This window comes from Neofelis nebulosa, chromosome 11, assembly GCF_028018385.1.
Source record: "Neofelis nebulosa isolate mNeoNeb1 chromosome 11, mNeoNeb1.pri, whole genome shotgun sequence".
In the NCBI taxonomy this organism is placed as follows: domain Eukaryota; kingdom Metazoa; phylum Chordata; class Mammalia; order Carnivora; family Felidae; genus Neofelis; species Neofelis nebulosa.
In genome coordinates this window covers 51,519,507-51,537,751 of record NC_080792.1, presented here as the reverse complement: position 1 = coordinate 51,537,751, position 18,245 = coordinate 51,519,507, and the positions used below count along the sequence as shown (strand labels likewise).

The window sequence follows — 18,245 nt, the reverse complement described above, 5'->3', positions numbered from 1 at the left end:
GGCATCAGTCTGGCTTAAAAGGAGGCGTGGGGCCTGCACCGCAGATCAGAAGGACTCACAACTAACCCAGCATTGCTGGGAGGAGAAGGGGAAGAGCAGGGAGAGTGAGGGAACTGGGGCAAGGCAGGCCAAGGGAGGAGAGCCTTCCAATTTTATACTGCTCTCACCGTTTCTCTCCCAAAGAGATTTTTACATTCTCCTAAGGCAACTGAGGTTAAGAGCGAGAGAGAACCCTTCAGATCTCCTATATATAATTGCAAACGACAGGGGAGAACAGGGAGGGGATGAAGAAGGGACCCAAAAGTTAGAACTTCCAATTAACCAGTAACACAAAGGAATTTTACTCTTTCGGACAGCTCCACCCTGCCCACACAACCTTCGTCCGGACAAAGTAGAAGAATTCCCAGGCAACAACGTTTCTTCCCAGGTTATGGAAGCTTAGACTGGCATAGACTGGACTAGAGTGGAATCATGTCTAGTTCAAAAAGCTAGTGGAACCACGGAAATCTTCCCAGTGGTAAGTTTCACCTATGTCCTCTGAGAGCCAGAGGGACAGAAGGCATCAGTCTGGGGCTATGCCTCAACCTACCCAGCAGAGGCTGTTTGGAAATATTTGTTGAAAATGATCAAAGACCTTGAATGTCAACCCCTGATGTATTAACTGCTTTTTATCCTATTTGTCCTTAAGACATGAAAACATAACTTTTGGTCTGAAATGGTGAATGCTAGCTACAAGTCAAACTAATACTTGCCTGAATTGTTTTTCTTGTTCACTGGACACATCAGTCTTTGTTGAAGCTTCCAGCCTTGAAACCTCAGTCAACACTCGATTTAAAGATTGTTTTACAAACTGAGGGTTGATGGGGGGTGGGAGGGAGGGGAGGGTAGGTGATGGGTATTGAAGAGGGCATCTCTTGGGATGAGCACTGAGTGTTGTATGGAAACCAATTTGACAATATATTTCATATATTAAAAATAAATAAATAAAGATTGTTTTAGCCCTTGAAAAGTTGAGTTTTTATACTTAAACAGGAAGAATATGTCTTGTATATTTCCTGAGAATTTGAATTTGCAGATAGCTTCACAACATTAGCAAATACCTGGCATAGACAAGACTCAGTTCCCTAGGGTAAGGATATTTCTATTACTTTCCTTCTGGCCTAGCTACCCATCCTACACATCCCGTGTGTTCACTTTTTCTTCCATGGTTATGTAGACTTCCCCATTGCCCTGTACCTCCACCATCCCCATCCCCTACCCTCACTGACTTTTTTTAACCACATAAAAGGACATGTTTGCATAAAGTATCCTCATAAATTCCTACTATAAATAATAGTAAATCAGATTGAAAAAGTCTTATATTCTCATTGTATTCATTTCTAGCCACTACTTAGCATAAGAACCAGACTACAGTAGGCTTTTTCAGTGAACAAGCTTGATGCAAACATCCTTCCCCCATATTAGTGACAAAAGTAAATTACAAACTGTATTCAATTTCACTCAAACTTTTTCTCTTCTGACTCTTCCAGAAAATGTGATGACTAATGACTCACTTCATAACGATTACACCTGTAGGGAAACCCAAATGTTCTGTAGCAGGGCATCATGAATACCACTTACTGGACTGCCTGCATCATGCCCTTCTGAACTCACTATGAAGTAAGACGCTGATGAGCTTACCCACAATGTGTCACAACTTCTCTGACCTTCAGAATTTAGTGCTTCACACACTCTGAAAGGAACCAGGAAGCCTTTCCAAGCTGTATGAACAAAAGCATCTCTCTCTAATTCAGGAACAGAATTGCATGTTCACAGGGCCAAAAAATTTTGTCAGTTGTTTTAAGACAAAGCAGACCCTCTAGAAACAAAAACTAGGATCTAACCTTTGCTGCAGGTTTGGGTGATTTCAACTATCTGACATCTATGGTTCTTCTAAGACCCTTATTCACTGAATGTTTGTTTCTTGGGTACCAAAAATACATACCCCAGACTTCACTGTGTAGCATCTGCCAGATTCTCCCAAGATTTCCAGAACATGTCCTCTTAAAAGCCAAAAGGAAGAAAGTCTTCTCTCTACTTCAGTCTAAATCCTCAGATCATATAAGGCTTAATTGCAGGAAGAAAAGCATGGAGAGGATCCAGGAAACCCAATATCCTAAATAAGTTTTTGTGACCGCTTTTGCAAATGTTGTAAGGAAGATCTGTGTGCAAAATAAAACAAGGTTTTTATGTGTAAATCAAAAAAGGATATTGCTCTCTGAGTTCATAGCATCCCAAACCTCTGTCCTCTTGGTTTAGACTCAGCCTTATCTATCTGTGAATATATCTGTTTGTAATAATTTTGGAGCCTTTGTTTTTCATTATCCTCATTACTAGCACTTTGTGGTAATGATTATAACACTGAAAAGACTTTTTAACTAATCTTTCTCTCCACCCAAGTATACACAGGCATGATTTTTTTTTAAGTTATCATCTGCTTGGAATACAACTATATTTGCTGCACATTTACTATTTTAAAACTTCAAATATTATTTCTTTATGTTCTTTTCAATTCTTCCTTCCAGTGGGGCTGCATGATTTTTGCTACTCACCAGTTAATAGCAGCAATAATAACTATTTAGTGAACATGTACTGGGCTAAAATGTTGATTACAGTTATTTTGTTTACCTTTAAACAATATTTTTTCTAGACATACAATTATTCCAATTTACAGATGAGAAGCTGAGGGTCAAGTGGCTAGGTAACTTACCCAAAGTCACACAGGTTGAATCTCTATAATCAGAAATTCAAATTCACTTCTCAATAATTCCAAACAGTTTTAATGACCTTAGTTATTATACTGGTTTATGTATTTATTTTCTCTAGAGTTGTTATGAATACCAATACTCATTTAATAGGAGCTTTAATCTCTGACTTGACTCAACTAAGGAGAAAATGGATTTCTTATTAATTTTCAAATTAAAAATTATGTTTCATGTAATAGGAACGAAATGCTATTAACACAATAAAACTGGTTAAGTTAGACAACAAACTTTGCTTTATAGAATAGATATGCTTCTAAAAATATGTGCATTAATAGTGCATGTATTCTTATTTATATATATCAAATTGTAGAAAAGGTAAAAAATCTTGCCATCCTAAGTCATTATTTAAAATGATTTCATACCTAAGAAGGTAGCAAAAGTTTCAGTGATGTGTTTAAGTTAAAAAAAGAACTTATTATTTTGTAAGATCACCATTTAGTAGCCATTATATCATCATATCTTATTAAATCATCGTGTAATTCAATACCACAGAAACCTTATGATTGCCAGTGAGTCAAGTGTTTTGTGAGTCAAATGAGATGATATATATAAAAATGTTTTACAAACAATAGATCTTCCTTCTTTAACAGCAGGACAAGCCTTGTGTTAGCAATGCTCCATTTAATCCTTTTATTGCTCTTGTCAATAGATAAGATACTATTATTCCTATCTTTACTAATGGATAAATTGAGACTCTTAAAAGTGAATTAACTTGCCAACAAAGGACAAAGTCCTGGGTTTCCAGCCCAGGGCTAGCTGTTTGCAAAGTTACTGTGCTGTCTACTACCATTGGCCTGCCTGTTATTACTGTATAATTACCATTATTATTAAAGGGGAAAGAAGTGTCAGCTTTCATAAAAAACATAAGTTTTAAGGCAGTAGTTTGAACAATTTTTCTGGCTTTTTCTTGACATTTTCAAATAAATGAAGAGGTTATGTGTATCATTTTTAAGAATACTTTAGGGGCACCTGAGCAACTCCGTTGGGTAAGCATATGACTTGGGTTCAGGTTATGATCTCAGGGTTCATGAGTCCGAGCCCACATTGGACTTTCTGCTGTCAGCACAGAGCCGGCCTCAGATCTTCTACTCCTCTATCTCTCTCTGCACCTCCCCTGTTAGTGCTCTCCCTCTCTCGCTCTCTCTCTCTCTCTCAAAAAGTTTAAAAAAACATTTTAAAGAAATAAGTAATGAATAAGGTTGCATCCCAGGTATTAAAGATGTGATAGAGTTGTAGCAATTACAACAGTGTAGTACAGGTGAAATAATAGATCAAAGGAATAAATAAATAAAAACAAATAGGTCAAAGTATAAACGTGTAAAGAAATAAACACTATTGTGTAATTCCCAATGGAAAGAATAGAATACTGGGACAACTGACTACCCACTTGGACAAAAAAGAAAAATTAGATCACTATTTCCTATCCTACAACAATATGAAACATATTGATATGGACTAAATTTTTTAATGTAAATCATAAAAATACTAAGAAAATATATAAATAATTTTAGGATTAGAAAGGAGAGACTGACAATTTGAAAGAAATCCAAAAAGGAAGAGATTGATAAATTGACTTAAATATTGTTTAATTTTCTCTGTTGAAAGAAATACAAATAAAGTTAAATGGCACATGACAACTTGGAGAAAATGTTGCCATTGTTTGTGAAAAATAAGGAATTCAGGAGCGCCTGCATGGCTCAGTCAGTTAAGCATCCGGCTTCAGCTCAGGTCATGATCTTGCCATTTGTGGGTTCAAGCCCCACATAGGGCGCTGTGCTGATGGCTCAGAGCCTGGAGCCTGTTTCGGATTTTGTGTCTCCCTCTCTGCCCCTCCCCAACTCACACTCTATCTTTCTCTCTGTCTCAAAAATAAACATTTAGAAAATTTTTTGAAAAAAAAAAAAGAGAAAAAGAAGGAATTCAAATTTTCAAAATATAAGGAACTTACCTTACATCACCAGGTGCTCATCCCAACAAGTGCACTCCTTAATCCCCATCACCTATTTAACCCATCCCCGCAAACCCCCTCTCCTCTGGTAACCATCAGTTTGTTGTCTATAGTTAAGAGTCTGTCTCTTGGTTTGTCTCTCTCTCTCTTTCTCTTTGCTCATTTGTTTTGTTTCTTAAATTCTACATGAGTGAAATCATGATATTTGTCTTTCTCTGATTTATCTCACTTAGCATTATACTCTCTAGCTCCATCCACATCATTGCAAATGACAAGATTTCATACTTTTTTATGGCTGAATAATATTTCATTATATATATACATACCACTTCTTCTCTATCCATTCAGCTATTGATGGACACTTGGGCTGCTTCCCTATCTTGGCTATTGTAAATAATGCTGCTGTAAACATTGGGGTACATGTATCCCTTTGAATTAGTGTTTTTGTATTCTTTGAGTAAATACCCAGTAGTATGATTGCTGAATCATAGGGTAGTTCTATTTTTAACTTCTTGAGAGACCTCTATACTGTTTTCCACAGTGACTGCACCAGTTTGCATTCCTGCATGAGGAATGCAGTGCAGGGGGGGTTCTTTTTTCTACCCATCCTCCTCAACACCTGTTTCTTGTGTTGTTGATTTTAGCCATTCTGAAAGGTGTGAGGTGATATCTCATTGTGGTTTTGATTTTTGATTTGCATTTCCCTAACGGTAAGTGATGATGAACATCTTTTCATGTTTGTTGGAGACACATCTTTGGAGAAATGTCTGTTCATGTCTTCTGCCCATTTTTTAAATTGCATTATTTGTTTTTTTGGGTTTTGAGTTTATACACCTGAAACTAATATTACACTGCTAAAAAATAATAAATAAAGTTACATTTACACACACAAAAAAATCCCAACTTAAAAAAAAGAAGTAAACCATTAAGTACAGCACAGGCCTTTTGAAAGTAGGAGTATCAAAGTATTTGTAGACACATTTTAAAACACCAAAACAATGTCATAATTTTTTTTTAACAATGTCATAATTTTTACTTTAGTTTTGTTTATTTTTTTAATGGTGATTTATTTATTTTGAGAGGGAGAAAGGACAGCATGACCAGGGGAGGGACAGAGAAAGAGGTAGAGAGAGAGAATCCCAAACAGGATCCATGCTCAGCGTGGAGCCGGATGCAGGGCTCAATCTCACGACTGTGAGATCATGACCTGAACTGAAATCAAGAGTCAGACAGATGTTTAACTGACTGAACCATCCCGGCGCCCCTATAATGTTTACTTTAAAGTTATATATCTTTTTTTTTAAAGAAATTAAGAGAAGGAAAGGAAATATGTATAGTCATTTATTTCTATACATAGTTATTATCTCTGGCTTCTTTATTCCTTCCAATAATTCATGGATCAGCAAATTAGAATCCCTGTGCCAAATCAAACCCACTCTCTGTTTTTGTATGCCCTATATGCTAAAATGATTTTTACATTTTTAAATGGTTGAGGAAAAAAGTAATCAATGGAAGAATACTTTTGTGGCGTGAAAATTATATGAAAATAAATTTCACTATCTATAATAAAGTTTTGTTTGAACATTAAAAATATATCTAGGGGGTGCCTGAGTGGCATAAAATGTTTTTTTTTTATGTCTATTTAAGTTGAGAGAGTATGCACGTGTATGAGAATGGGGGAGGGTCAGGGAGAGAAAGAGTCACCCAGGCACCCCTGCACTAGAAAGTTAAAGGCAAATCTGGACAAAAGGAAGAATAGAACCAAAGCAGCACATTAAGGAAGCAAGTGAAACAAAGGCAGGTAGGAAAAGAAACGTAGCTGAGGAGAGAGTCAAGCAATGCAGTCATTAACAGCGGCCATGTCCTGTGTATATATAATGAACTGCCATAAACTTAATCCCCAAGAATTGAGGATCCAGTCCTGTCTGCATCTGCAGGCAAAAACCTCTGCCTGTTCTCTGCATATACCCTCACCTTCAACTTCCATTTTGCAATCATTTTTCATCTTTAATAAATTGGGATAAAATTCTGGTCTCCCTCACAGGATTACTGCAACAGAATTCATATATTAAAGCATATTGGGAAGCACTTTGAAAAGAAAGGGAGTACATCAATATGACAGAAACAGGTAAAGTGACAACCATAATAAATGTGCTGAACAGAAGTGGCTACAGAGCCTAATAGATTAAGGCAATTGTTAACTCCATCTAGTGCTTTTTAAATCTTGCAATTTTATGATACTTCCTAATGTGTTAAAACAGCAAGCTACTGTGCCAGCTTAATGCATGGTGTGCAGATAGGGTAATCTGTGTAGAGCTGTCTGTGTGGTTTACATACACTAGGGCAATAGGGTGTGATGGTCATTCCCTAACAGTCCACACAACAGACACTTCATAAATAAGACTGTGCCAAGAAGGCAAATGTTTTGCTACATAAATGCAATCTCTTTAGGAAAACTGCATGACTCAGAGCAATAGGCAGAGGACAAAAGAAGGAGGCCCCTGGGGGCTCCTGGGTGGCTCAGACGGTTGAGCTTCCGACTTCGGCTCAGGTCACGATCTCGTGGTTTGTGAATTCGGGCCCTGCATCGGGGTCTGTGCTGACAGCTCGGAGTCTGCAGCCTGCTTCGAATTCTGTGTCCCCCCCCTCTCTGCCCCTCCCCTGTTTATACTCTGCCTCTCTCTGTCTCTCAAAAATAAATAAATGTTAAAAAAAAAAATTTTTTTAAAGAAGAAGGATGCCCCAGCACCTTTCAGATGGACCACCAGGGAACTCTGAGATACATAGGTTCTCAATTTAGTGAAAGACACTCCTCAATAAAGTCAACCTCATTCTGAAGGCAAGACCCTTCATCTTTCCTATCCAAATGCCTCTGTTATAGGGATATTTTAGAGTGGGAATGATTTTGGCCTGTTCTCTTTTACTGTTGCCTAATGTGGTGCTTTTATATGTAGAAGCAAGCCCTCCCAAAATGTGATGCAAATGTCCCAACTCCTGAGCTGAAGGAACTCAGAATTACATAGAACTCTAAACATATAGTACTATAGAGAGCTGCACGTAAAGCAACAGGAGCTTTCAGGTCCATAGTTTAGCACCGTATGTGCAACCACAGTCAGGATACCTCTATAATATCTACTGAAGCCAAATCAAAATAAAAATATCAATAAGTATTTGTCAATTAATGTCATGTATGGAAGGGGCTAGAGAACCATAAGACACGTGAACTCTCTGCCATTGAGAACTTTACAATCAAAATGCTTTTTTGTAAGTTGTCTACGGAGTTCCTGGTATGGACCAAATGTGTCCCCTCAAAATTCTTATGCTGAAGTCCAAATCCCCAATTTGGAGGTGAAGCCTTTAAAGAGGTCACTAGGTCATGAAAATGGAGCCCTCATGAATGGAATTCATGCCATTATAAGAAGAGGCACAAGAGAGATAATCTCTCACTCTACCATGTGAGGACACAGCAAGAAGGCAGCCATCTGCAAAACCCCAAGAAGAAAGCCCTCACCAGACACTGAATCTGCCACTGCCTTGATCTTGAACTCCCCAGTCTTCAGAATTGTGAGAAATAAACATCTATTGTTTAAGCCACACAGTTTACAGTGTTCTGTTATAGCAGCCTGAACTACTGCTCCCAGTCAGAAAATATCTGCAGATGCCATGACTGCCACAAATACGATTTGTTTGAAATTTCCAGCAAATACCTCAGTTAAAGAAGATGGTTCATCAGGTAAGACACTGCCACTCACAAGAATAACTGCTGTACTGCTACCTGAGATAGCAGGAATGAATGTGAGGTACAGCAACTTTGCAAATCGTTTTTGAAAATCACTATGTGAGTGTTATGCTAAGTGAAATAAGTCATACAGAGAAAGACAGATACCGTATGTTTTCACTCTTATGTGGATCCTGAGAAACTTAACAGAAGACCATGGGGGAGGGGAAAGAGAAAAGAAAAAGTTAGAGAGGGAGGGAGCCAAATCATAAGAGACTCTTAAAAACTGAGAACAAACTGAGGGTTGATGGGGGGTGGGAGGGAGGGGAGGGTGGGTGATGGGTATTGAGGAGGGCACCTGTTGGGATGAGCACTGGGTGTTGTATGGAAACCAATTTGACAATAAATTTCATATATTGAAAAAATAAAATAAAATAAAATAAAATAAAATAAAATAAAATAAACTGAGAACAATCTGAGGGTTGATGGGGGGTGGGAGGGAGGGGAGGATGGGTGATGGGTATTGAGGAGGGCACCTGTTGGGATGAGCACTGGGTGTTGTATGGAAACCAATTTGACAATAAATTTCATATTTAAAAAAAAAAAATCACTGTGCTTACCTGTTCTGAAAAAAAAATTTTTAATTAAAAATAAAAAAGTGGGAAGAGAATAAGTATAGTGGTCTAGTATTTTGGTTTCATTTCGGTTAGACCTGATAAAGTGTTGAGAAGTGTGTAAGGAGAGTTTAAACTCCATTTATTTTAAGTCATAACATGTGTAACCTCCATTCCAAACTCAGTTGAATGAGTTGTTTTTAGCTGATGGTTTTTAAGTTCTAGAAAACGAGCATGTCTGAATGGATGTGAAGTGGGTATAGGTGTTTAGTCCACAACACCCTGAGCCTGAAGATCTTAGCCTGTGGGACTCTAATTCAGGTCATGTTCACCACAGCCAACCAAAGGGAGTGTCCCCATGTGGTCTGAACTAATGCAGTTTTAGAGTATTCATATGTTCTTTTAAAATTTTAAAGTTATCTGTTACTGTTCAAGAATGATTTTTGCACTTTCAAGCTTCCACTATTCTAATTAAATGGCATTTGTGTTTGAAAAAAAAAATCAGTATGTTTACAAAGACTACTTAACCTACAAAATTTGCACTCTCCTAAGACAGATTTTACCTAGACTATTCTCTCTTCCTATCCCACAACAGAGACAACAAAACAAATATATCTGTTACAAATACCATACAACACACATACAGATACATGCATACACACATACTCCTCATTTACTTTGATCTCAGAGCACATAGCAGATTCTCCTGGTAGATGGACAATTAAATTAGAATACATAGAAGACGGGTGCCTGGGTGGCTCAGTCCATTAAGTGTCCAACTCTTGGTTTCACCTCAGGTCATGATCTCACGGTTCGGTCCGTGAGATCAAGCCCCAAGTTGGGTTCTGCACTGATAGCGTGGAGCCTGCTTGGGATTCTGTCTATCTGTCCCTTCCCACTTGCATTCTCTCTCTCTCAAAATAAATAAATAAATAAAATACGTAGAAGAGGCAGAAATAAATGTCATCATACTTACAACTTGATTTCTTTTAGATTTGCCCCAAGGTCTTGTAGGGCATCAGCACATATATTAAAGAAAAATTTTATGACAGTTACTCCTTTGCTTTCAATGGCTTTTATCAAAGCCACATCACTCTGACATAAAAACATGCAAGTGGCTAGATACAGAGAAATCTATGTACCTTAAAGTCACTAAAATCGTGCCTGCTGGTGACCTATCATTACAGAGATGTAGTAGTTACCTTTAGAAGAAGATATTGACCAGGTGGGAGCAGGAAGGAGTCTTCTGGAAATGTCCTGTACCTTAATCTGGGTGATAGTTACCTTGATCTATACTTAGGTAAAAATTATCAAACTGTGAACTTAAGACTTGTGTACTTTACAAGTTACATCACAATAACCTGTTTTATTTCTACCTGGTAGGTAAAGTAATATCCTGTTCAAAATTAGGTAAAGCAATAATGTAATAAATAATAATTTATAGATTAATAAAAACCAATAAAATCATTGCATTTTTAAAGTCATGAAATCCCCCGATACATGTATATAATTATTAAATATACACAACATGGCTATGAATATGAATTATCCATAAAACCAAGGCTAATTATTTGTTGGCAGCAGTTGAATCTGAAAGACCAAGAGGGTGAAAAAAAAAAAAAGTCTCCTAAAAGCTAACTTTTTTCAGTTACATAAATACAATGAACACAGGTAGACCAAAGCCACCCCTTGAACACTAGAGTTCTTTCACCTCTAAAGTCACCTGTAACTGGCCTCAGGTCCCTGAGACCCACAGATGTTATGCTGCAGCTGCTGAAAACTGATTGCAGCTTCTCAGTCCTGTTCAAGGTCCTGATGGGGTTCAGGGCAGACTACCCCAAGTTAAGCCACTTTGGCATATTGATTATTTTGAATTAAACTTACTTTAAGGAAAAAAAAAAACAGCTGGTGCCAAAAGGACACACTGACCATCCTTTGTCCCCCTGAAAATAGTGAGAAAATCTCCCATGTGGAAGGTACCCTCCCTATACCAGGAGAAAGAGAGACATCCTTGTCGCCAGAGATAGGGAATTTAGGGTTGAGAAGGCTGTGAAAACATACCTTGTTACTTCTTCACTAATTTACTACCCCAAGCCCAAACTTCTTTATCTTGTCAATTCTTCAAAATTTTATTGGTTCTTTGTCTAAAAGCTGTAAAAACTGTTTGCTTTGGTCACTTCTCTGAGTCTAATATTTCTATGAGCTCTTATTTGCATGAAATTAAATTTGTTTTTCTGTTAATCTATCTTATGTCAACTGAATTATTAGATGAGCCAAAGAACCTAGAAATTAATAAGGAAAAATTTCTCTACAGCTTGAATAATTAGGCCACCTGCATGATACTCTAAGCTTGGTTTTTGGAAATCTCAGCTCCGAAACTATAGAAGGTAAGGATTCCTTTCAGGGAAGACACAGAAATTTTCAGGGCATTTATTTGGGAACTTGAAACCCTGAACTCATCTTTTTCCTCACTTTCTCCAGTGAAATTAGCCAATCTCATTATATTTGTTAGTTTGACAACAATGTTCTAAGAGTTCAAGTTTATGGTCACCTAGAACCTTGCCTCATAACTGTTTGATTAAGTGTATCTGGTGGTAATAGTTTGCATATCTTTATTGCTGCATCATACCGTGGAATATCTATCAGTAGCCTCTTTGCCACTGGAAATGGAGTTATTCATGCCTTTAAATCCAATCATATTACAGAACTAATTCCAGAAGACCCAAAACCAATTCAGAAAACTCATCCTTAAGATTCTGTTCCTCTAGAACTACTCTGGGTACTATATCTGTATCAGTCTAGGAAAACAGATATAATTTTATGTACATATAATAGAGATCTAGAGATCAAGAGACAGAGATTTCAAGGAATGGGCTTACAGGATTTTGCAGGATTGTGGGGATTGGCAAATCTGAAATCCGTAGGGCAGTCTGGTAGGCTGAAAACTCTGGCAAGAGCTGATGCTTCAGTCTTAAGGCAGAATTTCTTCTTCCTCAGGGAAATTTTTTGTCTTAAAGTCTTTAACTGATTGAATAAGGCCCACCCACATCACCAAAGATAAGCTCCTTTACTTAAAGTGAACTAATTGTAGTCGTTAACCATATTTACAAAATATCTTTATAGCAAAGTCTTAGTGTTGATTGAATAACTGGATACCATAGCCTAGTCAAGTCGACACATAAAACTAACCATCACAATCTGTAAGAGTGACTTCTGTTTCCATTATAAGTAGCAAATTACACAATCTCTTTGGCCATCCAATAACAATTACTACATAGCAAATTTTGTCTAAACTATATTTTTTGCCTCCAGTTCTTCCAAAATCATGAAGAAATTATCACTTAAATTTAATTTACATTAATAGTATTTATTCATGGTTAAACACTACTTACAGAGTCAACAATTTCATATATAACAGCTCTACCACCGGGGGAAAACCCTTAGTGGTTTGTGGATAATGTTTTGAAGACACTTATTTATAACCAAGAATTGCCAGAAATAACAGCCAAATTAATAATTAAATACAAAGCTTTTATTGCAAAAGGAACAAACCTAAAAGAAATAGAAACTATCTGAAATTTTTCAACACACAAATTCATGGAGCTCTTATTTAACTGAATAGTTATTACAATAATAACTAACAACCTGACATCTTCCAAGTTCCCTGGAGCTCCTGGCCTCTAAATCCGAGAAAGCTGACAGGGATAGCCTAGCAACTTAGACTATGTGGGAGGAAATAACAGAGAAATCAATGAGAAACTGTGGAAAAACATAGAGGTAGGTGGGAAATACTCTGATTTGTTTTGCATTATTACATAGAAAGGAATGGAGTTTTAGTCATAAACTCAAATATGCAAAATTGTATTTTATTTTCCTATAATTGAAGTAAATTTCTGCCTGAGCTTCCATACTGCCTAATAGCAGAAAGTTAAATAGAATGATTTCTAGGTAAACTCAATCAAATGAATGATCATGCACTCATTCCATGTTTTTAGCCAATCAATTCAGGAATTTTTTTCCAGTAAAATCCAGTGACCCCCTGTTCCACTTTTACCCAAGGGCATAAGTGCCAGAGAACTTCTGGAAGTACTTGTTCTTTAGAACGTGAGGTATTTGGTTCTTAATGGTTCTCCATCTTCCTCAGGTATCCACAGAGATATAACTTATCTTGCTGGGTCTTCAGTGGTGAACATCTATTCCAGCTGTGGTTTCTCATTCAAATGGTCTATGTTACATCTGCTGACTGCTTCCTTTCATCATGACTTTCCCTCATTCATGTCTAGAGACCACTTCTGATCCACCAGCCTTTTCTCAGCCAATACTAGCCCTCTCTTGAGAGCATGGGAAACTTTCTAATGCTCTTCTACACTCCTCTGGTCCACAGGTGACTCTGGGGGCAGCCTCAGGCACTCTCTGCCCAGACCTTCCTCATGGGCATTTGCCACTGCCACACCACACTTTGGGAGGCACTTCTCTATGGAGCTTGGATTTCTCTCCAGGCCTTATTTGGGAAGGGATGGACTCACTCACCCCTAGCCTACCTGAAGTATAATGTCATTACATGCACATGCTCATGCACACACACACACACACACACACACACACACACACATACATGCAGCCCAGGGAGGGGAGGCAGGATACTGGGACCTTTTTTTTTTTTTTTTTTTTTTTAACCAGTAATTAACTCTATGCTTGGCTATCACTGGAAAATTTATTTTTCCCACTAGCTCATCCACTTGAATGTGGGAATAATATATGCACAGTATTCAGAGACTTTTCTTGCTAATCTACAGTCTCTATAAAGGCAACTCTATATTTTTATATACAGATTATTTTTATTTTGTCGTTATCACTCTTTTCCAAAAGTAACAAAGTTTCACCAATATAATGTTGAGAGTTTGGGCAAAAAAGTGAAGGTAGAGGAACCTTGGTCCTGGCATTCATGCCACTATAGTTAGAATATTCTAACAGAGAACGCTTTATTGTTCCATGTTGACCATGGTACATACAGTAGTAAGGCTTGCTTGGGTTTTATGTTATCTGACAGATTTATATTTGAATTCTAGGCCCATTATGTTCTCTGTAATTGGTCTTATACAAGTTACTTAACCTTTTTGAAACTCGTTTGTCTCATTCCCCATACCTATCTCATGGGATTATTGTGAGAGTTAATGAGATAACAAGGGATAATGTAAGTTCCTTAATCAAATTAGGCAAAATTTGAAAGTCTCAGTTGACATAATCTTAACAGATTAAATAATGTAAGATAGTTATGATAAAATAACCACCTATCCAAGATTATTTTGAAGATATTTTAACATCTAAGTATTCAGCAGTGGTTGACCTCTTATATCAGTCACTGACCACTCACTGCTCCTTCCCACACAAACACATATCCATTATATCTGGTCTATAATTCTACTTAAAGTCCGGTGGAACAAAATCTACCCAGAGTGATGAGTTTTTACATAGCAGCAGCCTTTAAACATCATCTTGGCCATGCCATGAAAAGCCAAAACTCTGGGTCCTGTTGCACCTGGGATTATGTTTTCTGTGGTTTAGAGGTACCTTGATCTATGGATATTGTTTTTGCTTCTGCTCTTCTGACTCAATGCTTGTTCCTAAATTGGTACTTGCTGTTTACTTTTTTTTTAATGTTTATTTTTTGAGAGAGAGAGAGAGAGAGAGACAAAGTGTGAGCAGAGGAGGGGCAGACAGAGAGAGGGAGACACAGAATCCAAAGCAGGCTCCAGGCTCTGAACTATCAGCACAGAGCCCCACAAGGGGCTTGAATCACGAGATCATAACCTTGGCTGAAGCCTGATGCTTAACTGACTGAGCCACCCAGGAGCGCCGGTACTTGCTGCTTACTTCTAAGGCAAGATTATCACATGATCTAGTCTCAAGATCAACGCCAAACTCATCTCTACTATTTAAGTCTTGCTTCCGACCTTATTGCCAGGATCCCCTGCTGCCTACAATCTCCCTACCTACGACCAAAGTCCCACGGAAGCTATACTCCTGAATTTAAAACCAAAAATAACAAGTGGAATTTGAAAGGTTTAAGAAAAAAGTCATCATCCAAGTAGAAGATGATATGCACTAAGTATGGTGGCCCTTGGAGAGGATGGTGACTAACAACAGAAGGCAGAGATAAGGGATTTTTTAAGAAATGAGGGATTACAACCTATTGTTGTATTAGTCTTTCTTCTTACAAAGAAGATGTGAATCACATTCAATATATTCAAGATTATCAGAAAGTGGGTGTCTGGATGAGAATGTGAGCCAGATTATGCCTCAGAAATCAGTCATCCTGTCTGACTCTCATATGTCACCCTGGAAGATACTTAGGAAGGTTAATGACTGAACCAAGTTCATATGGCTGCCCCATTGCAAATGTGAGACTAGAACCAGTCTGTACTTTTCCCCTTGTGTTTCATTGCCTCCTGAATCACACACTGACTTGATCCACTTTTCCATTTCTAAGTCTCTGACCAAGATCCCCTTCCTCAAGGTGGATGAAGCAGTCACAAAGTTGTGTGTATATTTTTCTCCAGATCTCCTTTAATAGCTATGTCTAAACTGTAAAATTAAAGTTTTATAAATTAATTCCACCCTACAAGGCAGCCTTCTGCATCTTCTTCCAGAGCTCTTCTAAGACCCTATGGTTAAACTTTCTTATAAGCCCCCGAAAACCCCAACCTCCAGGCTTTACCCCTCACTCTATATCCACCTCTTCTACTAGCTGACTTTGGCTGGTAGCATTTTAAACTATATTTTAAGAGAGTTCTATCAAAGATCAAAAAACTTCAAAACCCTAAGAACTAGGTTAATGGTGGGATTGAGGAAATACATCAGGTAAAGAAAAAGGAAAATTTTCCTGCCACAGTTCAACTCACACTATATGAGACTGAGGGAGGAACAATGTTTTACACTTATCAGTAACTGCTAAGGCAGAGTAAGTTTATCAGAACTTCATAATGTGATAACTGGGAGCTATTCTTGATGGGGAAAGGGAGGAGACTTGTTCTGGAGTTGAGAATAAAGGCTGAGTAGGAGGTTCTGGTCTGCCTGGCATAATAGCATTGGGAAACCAAAGAGGGAGGAAGATACTTTCAGAGACGACAGGATCCTGAAATGGAACATAAGACCAACTTCACTTACTTCATATATTTGTGTAGACCTGGTTTAGCACTCATGGCAATCTCTAGAGATTCTGTGTTTTCCATGGTTCCTGCAGTTCTTTAGTGCTTTGTATTTATCCATTACTTAAGCATACTAAACAAATATTTCATGTTGCAATTTTTGTGATGATTTGTAGCCCAACATTAGGGTTTTAGGACTTGGAAAATATTTGTGGTAATTTCCTTATTACCCAACAATGAATACAGATTAATACAATTAATACAGATGCTCTTTGGTTCTTTATTTTGGGTCCAAAATAACTGTGTGATTGTTTTCTTATTTGAATGTCCAAATACTCAAATCATGAGATTTCTTTAAATTTTTTGTTAGAAGGTCTATATGTTTGAAGGACATTTTCCATTATAAGAACTACTGGCAAATATCAGGGAAATTTATATGTAAATAGCAGCTCTGAGACAACTTTGTCATGTTTAAGATCACAAACCAGATTTCTACTCTACCACATGGTGTTTTTTAATAAGTGCTTTATCAACCTTTATGATCCTTTCAAAATTATTGGAGAGACCTCTTTCTATTATAGAGATATTCAAATGTTTATTCAACATAATTTCATAAATGTATTACCAATCTTAGATACTGAATCTTTATTAAAATCGTTATTTAACAGCGAAAAAATGGTAAAATTTTTAACTGTGCTAGCCCCCCCTCCAAAAAAAGCTGGCTGTAAGATATCAGAACCACAAAGCTGGGTAAAAATTCATGATAAACTATAATTAGCCCATATCTCTTAGATCTAGCCAAGACAACACTTCAAACAAGACAGATGCTTGCCTATTCAGTGGGTAGCCAATTCCAGTGTCTAATTACCTTACCAAGCAAGGACACTCTTCTTACATCCACCTGAACTGCTTCTGCAATGCAATTTTGATACTAACTATCCAACAGCCTAGAGTTAACACAGACTTCACAGGTAGAGATCACAGTCCTTCTCAAGAGTCTCTTCACCTCAGAGGGGCACCTGAGTGGTTCAGTGGGTTAAGCGTCTGACTTCAGCTCGGGTCATGATCTTGCAGTTAGTGAGTTTGAGCCCTGCGTCCGGCTCTGTGCTAACAGCTCAGAGCCTGGAGCCTGCTTCAGATTCTGTGTCTCCCTCTCCCTCTGCCCCTCCCCTGCTCACGCTCTGACTCTCCAATAATAGATAAATGTAAAAAAAAAAAAAAAAAAAAAAAGAGTCTCTTCACTTCAGACACCAGCTACAAACTCTGGAGTTCCCAGGCCATTCAAACTCCTGTCCATCTGACTAAAAATTCAGAGGTTCCCACTACTCCCTCACATTTAATAATTTGATAGAAAGACTCACAGGACTCAAGAAAGCACTGTATTTATGATTATTGTTTTATTACAAAGGATGAAAATCAAGACCAGCTGAAGGAAGATACCTGTAGGGTGAGGCCTGGGAAGTTTCCAAACATAGAACTTCCATGATTCTCCCTGCAGAATGAGGACACATCACCTTCTATTTTCACACTGATGTGCTCACCAACTGAGAAGTTTATTTAACCTTGGTGTCTAGAGTTTTTATTGGGGTTTCATTATTTAGACATGATTTATAGAGTCATTGGACATGTAATTGAATTCAATCTCCAGCCCTTCTTCCCTCCCCAGTGGTTGAGCTAATATCACCTGATTCAAAGCTCCAACCCTCTTAACAAAAAAAAAAAAAAAAAAAAAAAAAAAAAAGCTGCAACCCTCTAATCCTCTAGTCACATGGTTAGTCTTTCCATTATGACCAGCCCCCACCCAGAAACCATCTATGGGCCTACCATGAGTCATCTCATTGGTATAAACTCAGGCATGGTCTGAGAGTCTGAGGGGGCCACCATGAATAACAGACACTTTTGTCCCTGGGAAAATTCCAAGGATTTAAGATCTCCATCCAGGAAGCTGGGCAGAGACCAGACAAATTATTATACAACACCTTTTCCTACAACTTAAGATAAATAAGCAGATAA

The 18,245-nt window shown here is 37.8% G+C and overlaps 1 protein-coding gene across 1 annotated transcript in view; it reads right to left on the bottom strand.

Annotated features, from left to right (window-relative positions):
* ADCYAP1 (adenylate cyclase activating polypeptide 1) overlaps positions 1-18,245 on the bottom strand; it is a 74,339-nt gene that overhangs the window by 10,669 nt on the left and 45,425 nt on the right. The window contains exon 4 of the mRNA XM_058692571.1: positions 1,985-2,201. The gene's annotated coding sequence lies outside the window, so the exon portion shown is untranslated. The remainder of the gene's footprint in view (positions 1-1,984; positions 2,202-18,245) is intronic.